The sequence below is a fragment of the Bos indicus x Bos taurus genome, chromosome 1, assembly GCF_003369695.1.
Source record: "Bos indicus x Bos taurus breed Angus x Brahman F1 hybrid chromosome 1, Bos_hybrid_MaternalHap_v2.0, whole genome shotgun sequence".
In the NCBI taxonomy this organism is placed as follows: Eukaryota; Metazoa; Chordata; class Mammalia; order Artiodactyla; family Bovidae; genus Bos; species Bos indicus x Bos taurus.
This window is the reverse complement of record NC_040076.1, coordinates 79,305,554-79,312,808: the sequence shown is the minus strand read 5'-3', so window position 1 is coordinate 79,312,808 and position 7,255 is coordinate 79,305,554. Positions and strand designations below refer to the sequence as shown.

Genomic DNA, 7,255 nt, shown 5'->3' with positions numbered 1-7,255 from the left:
CAGCTCTTCACGACTTATGCCTCCTCCGGGCCATAAAAAGCCCTCCAGGCCAAAATATTTTCCCGCTGTCAGGCAGATTTCGGGGTCCTCACAGGGTAGACGTCTCGGGTTTGGAGGTTTCGGCGCGAGGGTCGAGGGGCCGGACGGTGGCTCTCCCTACCCGGCCCCCGGTCGGTGGTACAGCCTGCTCCGCCACCGTCACGTGGGCGCCCCCTCTGTGACGTCGGCGTCTTCGCTGTAGCAAAGCTCGGCCTCTGGAATTCTGAGAACTAATTTGCTATTCGGTGACATAAGAGGGGGAGTGCGCTTTGCTTCCCCGGGGTCTGGGGCTCATTTCTCCTCTCTTCCCCATAAACTCAGCTCCTCCGAGCTCAAAACACAAAAGGAAGCGAGAGGTTGGAACCTTTGGGAAAAGTCTGTTATATATAGTAGGTTTCGGGGCGAGTAAGAGAGAGAGAAAAAAAAAAAAAAACAATAAACACCACAGCTCTTTCCAGCTAGAATATTAGGCACCACGAGAAAAATATTTGCCAAGCAGTTTTCGGTGGGTTCATTTGCTTTATTTTTATTTGGGACAGTTTGGGATTTTTTTTTTCCTTGTTGGTGTGGTGGTTTGGGATTTGGGGTGGTTGTATTATGATGGTTTTCGGATTTTTGCTTCTGATTTTTGCCTTTTGCAACTTTGTGATGTTACGTAAATCGTAGGATCCCGCATCGGTTGGATTTTGTTTTGTTTTACCCCTATGAAATCTCTCAAGCGATATAAGGAAGACGTGTTGTTTTAATACTGATAGTGTTGAAAGAAGCTTGAATTTTTTGTCGTATGTAACAATTCCAACCCCCACTTTTTTCAGGGGGGCGGGGAAGGGTATTCAATTTTCCTTTTCCTCTTGGACTTTTACTGAGAGGACGCTCTCCTGCACTTGAGAGACATGTTCAAAGGATTTGTTTTGGTTTGTTTCTTTCCAGGACAGCAAGTGGTGGGTTTACTCTGTTATTGTTGACTCTTAGGAAAATTCTTGCTGCAAGAAACGTGTGTGTATGTGTACGCGTACGCTTGTGTTCTACAAAATTCTGTGAGCCAAATACATGTTTGTGTTCTGCTTTTTCTTTAGGTCTTGGTTCCCCCCGCTCCCTCCCAGCTCGTTTCAAGGTCGTTGTTAAAAATCTCTCCTGTCTGTGTTTAAAGAGACCAGCCGGAGGGAATTCTAAAGGCCTGCGGTGCCAGTATCACAGATACTGCGTGGATTTAGAACAGACTGTGCTACAACTACAACGCGCTTCACGCAGCACAGTCCTCTTAGTTTTAGAGCTGAGTTAGGAGGAGGAGGAAAAGGGGGGAAATCTTTCTTTCTTCCTCCCTTTCTTTTTAAAGGCAAATGCAGTGCAGAATCATTTCACTGTGGGCCTTGGTTTGTTTATTCAGAACTGCCAGTTTCCCTATTTAAATGTTGGTTGGGGTTTTTTCCCCTCCTACTCATCCCTGAATGAGGGAGACTCTTGTTTCTTTTATGTCTCTCTCTTAAAAGAAGGGTGTGAGGGGAAAATAATATTTCAGATTCCTCAAGTATTAACCCAAAATGTTTGGACCAGAAGCAGCTTTCAAAGGTCAGGCTGTTCTGAGCCTTGGCTATGAAAGTCCTTCAGGCGGACTCATTAAATTACAGACGAGTTCTTAAAGGTTCCACAAAATTTCTGCACATGTTAATTTCCAATAAAGATATCTCCCCAAATAATCTACCTCTCCAAATTTGGATTTATAGTGGAGAAGTGAGCAGAGAGATTACTGGCTGTTTCCTGGGATATGTGGGAATCTCTTTCCCAGAAGTCTGTAAGAAGTTCAGATCTGTTGCTGAAAATGTCAGTGCAGCCCCCCTTTTGAAAAGGCCGTGTTGGAGTTTTTACAACCAGGAGAGATCCAAAGGGGTCGATTATTTTCCACAAGGGCTGGAGCTTAGGAAAAATGCCTAAAGTGTGTCTGTCCCTTTGAAATCTGAATATTTTAATACTTATTGACAGATGGATTACTGCAGCTTCTGCAGAAAAGCCTGTCTTGTGAAGGATTTTTGAAAAATATACATAGGCCTAATCCTGTCACCCTTGTGGAAATGAACATTTTACCCCCGAAGACACACGTTATCGTTAAATGAAGATTCATTTTGCCAGAAGGCAGACTGTTTTTTAAATTGTCCCCTTCCTCCTGATTTCGAAAGAGTTTTAAAGGAATCCCACCGGATTCTAAATGACACCCGATTTTGCTGAAGCGATCGTCTTTGTGTATTTCTATGGGTGATTATTTTTCTATTTTTTATGAGTATGTTCCTCAGGTGTATCTGGGTGGTTTGGAATGTGAATTGTGTGGTTCTGCCCTGCTACTGATTCTGCAATGTGATAACTTTTGTGATGTGGGGTCCCTTTTCTTGTCAAAGTTGACATCCAGCCTCACTGGGTCCTCCCCACCACCACTTGAAACACACTGCTTGTCCCTCTCGCGTTCTCTTTGCCATTCCAATCTTAGCCCCGTGGGGGCGCTGCAGAGCAAAGGGAAATCTGCTCTCTCTAGCAGTAGAACCAACCAGAGTGGGGGCTGGGAATGAATTCACCCTTCTAGTACCTCAGCCCTCTAATTCTCTGCGAGAAGTCTGTAAAGGAAGACCCCACTAGGCCTGGTTTATAGATAATTAATCCCATCACCAGGGTCCTCAGACCCTTTCTGGGGCCAAATGCCAGAGTCCCACATTTCTAATACTCCCCCAGCCCCCAAATTGAAAGAAATTAACCAGAACAGGAGATGTTAAAAGAAAAAAAATTATTGAAAATATTTTAAAGGTAAGGATTTACATTTTTGTAGGTCCCCTTCTCTTTTCCAGATGAATGGTGAGGAAAATTGTGCACCCACCTCTCAATCTCTTCAATTATTAGGAAAGTAACTTTATCAAATTTTTTATACCCATTGAATTTCTTCCATAATGTCCTGCCTTCTCTCATTTCTTGATTTCTCCCCATTAGTAATCAGTTGGCATCACTCTGTGAACCTCCCTCACCCCGGCAGTGATAGGATTAAAGAAAGGATTGACTTGAATATATTCAAATTCTTTCAAATCATCCATAAGAAGCCCTGAAGAGAGATTTCATGTCTGGGGTCTTATGTGTGATTCTTGTGAACTTGGAGGGTTATGTATCAAACCAGTCCTATGATTTAATGGCTTCTGGCTATTAATACTCAGAGTAGAGGATCCAGTCAGCCTGTTTGCCTGGTGGTTTGGGTATGGTGATAGGTTCTTAATCACAGGTTCTGGATGAATATAAGCTTTGTTGCAAAATAAAATAGCTTGGTCTTAATATTACATCTGTTTAAGGAAAGGAACAGATTTTGCATCCAGTTCCCTCACAAACTTCCCCACAATACAGCCACAGCTGAAAAGGAACTATCCTTGGAGTAAACACTGTCTTGTCCTCTTTCTAAGGGAACTCCCAAGAGGAAATTGGTTTCACCTGTCAGGGATTTCTGGCACCTTGGTAGATCTTGAAACTGTCACATAAGAGAATTATAGATTTTAGGACTGGAAAGAACTTTGCAGATCAATCAACTCCTCGAGGCTTCCTTCTTTCAAGAGGACAGGAGGGCCATCACTGGAGGCCTGCGGGACCCCGAGACACAACTGAGAACAGGTCTTTGTGGTTCTCTGGTCCTGTGTTAGAGAATCAGGAAGATCTGACTGCCTGGGCTTTGAGGTGGGTGTCTCATTTTCTGACAGAATTGAGGAAAGAGAGGCTGCTTTGGGCTCTGTGTGAATTGTAAACTGGTTCTCAGAACAAACTCCAGGTCACAATGAGTATTGAGTTTTGACAGTCATTTGGACTTGGTGGTGCCTGTCACCTATACTGTGGTACTCAACAACTACTTTTGATGGGTCTGGGAGATTTTTTTAATGTACCCATTCATTTTATTTCAAATCCTTCATTTAGAGCTATTGTAAACAAGCCCCTTATATTATCCTTGGAGAGAAAAAAGCATTTTGTTGGTATGATTTAGAGAAATTGAGCAGAAAGTTTTGAGACATTTTTTTTTAAAAGATGATTTCCAATCACTACCTTCAGAAAAAAGAAGTGTCAACGTTTAATTTTGATCCATATGCTGCCTGCTTTCAGCCTGTATTATTCTGAGACTTTTTTTTTCTTTAGAAACCTTTTCAGCCTAGCTCAGAGTTTACCCCCAAAACACTGATTTTTTCCATACTTTTCTCACTAATTTAAAATGGAAATAAATATCAGGAGCTTAAAATAGAGAAGTGATTGGGGGTGCATAATCATTTGTTTATTGCATTCAATCACTGTTTTGAATAACAGGGTTTTCACTTCCTTTGAAACCTTAGCATGAGGGAAAGCAACAGCTGGACCAGGAGGGGGTTGGAGGGAGGAAGGCACTGGAGTGTTTGTAAACTCAGAGTGGCTGGCCCACCCTGCCACTGGCTGCCAGCTGCAGTACTTAGCTGTCTTTACTACCTAAGGCTAGAAGTGGAGAAACTTGATTTGCGTGTTGTGCCTGCATGTTTTTTTTTTTCTTCTCCACACCGCCCTCTGCACACCTGACCATGCCAAAGCCTATTTGAAGCCGGCCTGATGGCAGGGAGAGCTGGAGAGCAGAAGAATGTGCGGAGGGGGAGGGAGGGAGTACTCGGTACTTTTCCATTCACATCTCCACAGTGGCTTTTCTTGTTTATTTCAGCCTCCACCCGCAGAACCCTTTGAGCTGCCTGAAATCCGAGTCATTAAACTGTTCCCTGAGGTCAGACCACAGATGCCCGGTGCATGTTTCTTCCATGTCAATGTCTATGTAACACATGTACATACAGAGACACATGCAAAAAACTGTGTAACTCTGCGGGGGCACAGTGTGAGGTAGGGGAAGAAACAAAACAAAACTGAATTTGTTGCCAGAAGACCTTGGTGTCTAATTACAGTTCTGCCGGGAACTCCTTATCTGATGTGGAACAAAACCACTTGTCAGGACTCAGTCTCCTTAACTGTGTGAAGGTATAACCCCAGTGTTGGCAGGATGTCTATCAGTTCTAAATTTGATACCTTTATGTCTAAATATATATGTATCTGTAACTTTAAGATGGAGAGGGGAATGGAAAGTATATATGTGTCCCTGGGGTGGAAGAAGGAGTTAAAATGTAAACTTCTAAGTAAAGAAGGCAGTCCCAGAATCCTCACCTCTATCAATTTTTAACCAATTGTAGACCAAAGTCTGAGATTATGTTGAATAGGTCCAAAAGCCAATTGAAGATTTCAAATGTTAAGAGCTGGAAGTGCCAGTTCTAAGACCTTGTACCTTTGATCTGCATTCCTAATCAGATGTGACAGTTCCCAAGTGTCTTTTCTGCACCATAGTTCTGTCCTGCCCCACCACTTCTGCTTGTTTTTGGAATCGGTCCTAGTCAATGACAGGAAGGAGTTGACACTTGTAAACCGAGCACGCTGTAAGCCACTGGGTCCCATGTGGATGTAAAAAAAAAATGTCATAATATTCATACAGAAGGAGAAGAAAAAAAAAAAACCTAGATAGAAATTCCTGGTAAGAAACTGAGAGGTAGCTCAGCCATCACTGCATTAAAAGTAATTATTTGAAGTCAGAGGAAATAACAGATGAGGAGTTTGACCTTACCAAAAAAAAAAAAAAAAGCCTTCCTCTACCAAAACAAACTTAAAGGCAATGATAGAGATCCTTTCTACCAATATTTCCTATACTTCTATGATCTCCATTCTTTAAAAAGAAAGGTCTAAAGTTTCTCAGGCCTGATTGTCTTAAGCAAAAGGCCTTTAACAGACCTTGATATCTTCAGGAAATAATTTTAAAAGCAACTCCTATTTATTGACAGCGACCTCCCCACCACCACCATCCCTCCATTTAAACTTTCTGGAATATCGATGCCTGTTTACAAGGAGAGATGGAGCAAGTTACATTCTCTCAATGAAAAACTATTGAGAGTTATAATAGGCTAGCACTGGGAAGTGAAAGTGAGTCACTCAGTGGTGTCTTGACTTTGCAACCCTGTGGATTATATAGTCTATGGAATTCTGCAGGCCAGAGTACTGGAGTGGGTAGCCTTTCCCTTCTCCAGGGGATCGTCCCAACCCAGGGATTGAGCCCAGGTCTCCTGCATTGCAGGCAGATTCTTCACCAGCTGAGCCACCAGGGAAGCCAAAGAACACTGGAATGCATAGCCTATCCCTTCTCCGGCGGATCTTCCCGACGCAGGAATTGAACCGGGGTCTCCTGCATTGCAGGTGGATTCTTTACCAGCTGAGCTACCAGGGAAGCCCTCTGTCCTCAGCAATTGTCTGATCCCACGCAACTGATTTTGTATCACTGGAAACAGGCCCACACAGAATGTATTTGCTGCACACACTGGACCAGGCTGAGTCAGATCCAGAACTTTGATGTCCTGGTTCTAAATCCACTGTGTTTTTCCATAGCTTATCATTAGAAGAGGATACGGGGTGGGCAGACCTGCCAAAGAGCCATTTTCTGTGGCCTTACATTTTCTGTGACCTTCAGAGAAGTCTCCACTTTTGGACTCCTGAGATCATCTCCACTGAGGTTCTACATCAGTCTTAACAGTACAATGACAGTATGGAAAGGAGCAGACTGTCATTCACAAGTTCTGCATGTTGGTCCCAGTGTAGGACGCCATATAGGAGTCCTCACAGGTTCCTATGGTACTGTGACTTATCACTGTTAATAAACCTATAATTATCTTAGGAGTAGTGTGATTGCATTGTAATTGTGTGTACATTGGTGTTAAAAATGTAAAATTTAATGTATTTTTGGCCTAGAAATAATGATGCTACAATAGCCAAGAGCCCACCTGCTGCCAGTTCTTGATTTCTGATCCCTTTCTGAAGTAACAGAAAGCAAGGCTCCTTGGATAAATGGCTGGTTCTAGGCTAGGACTGGGGCAAGAAGTATATATGACATTAGAATGGAACATTATATAGCACTGTAAATAAGGAATTGCTGAAAAACAAACAAAAACTGCATTCACAGGGGTATTTCAAAGAGACTGGAGAACTCCCAATGGCCAAAGCTGGAAAATCTGAAGCAAGAAAAAGAAATCGAATAATATTGGATCACAACCCAAAGTATAAAAGAAATATCCATGAGGAGTGAGCAGTTATATACCCACCTATTCCCATCCTTGACAGCAGTCACTCCTCAAGTGTGAGCTATGGGTAATGACTTCCTTCC

The 7,255-nt window shown here is 42.9% G+C and overlaps 1 long non-coding RNA gene across 2 annotated transcripts; it reads left to right on the top strand.

Moving 5' to 3' along the window:
- The first annotated feature begins 146 nt into the window (after nucleotides 1-146).
- On the top strand, nucleotides 147-6,219 carry LOC113890911. 2 transcript variants are annotated; one of them, XR_003510621.1, is made up of 3 exons: nucleotides 147-3,735; nucleotides 4,730-4,789; nucleotides 6,176-6,219. It is a non-coding gene; the product is annotated as an uncharacterized LOC113890911 (long non-coding RNA). The 2 variants fall into 2 exon arrangements; XR_003510620.1 differs by lacking the exon at nucleotides 6,176-6,219 and having other exon boundaries at nucleotides 4,730-5,721.
- Nucleotides 6,220-7,255: the final 1,036 nt, after the last annotated feature.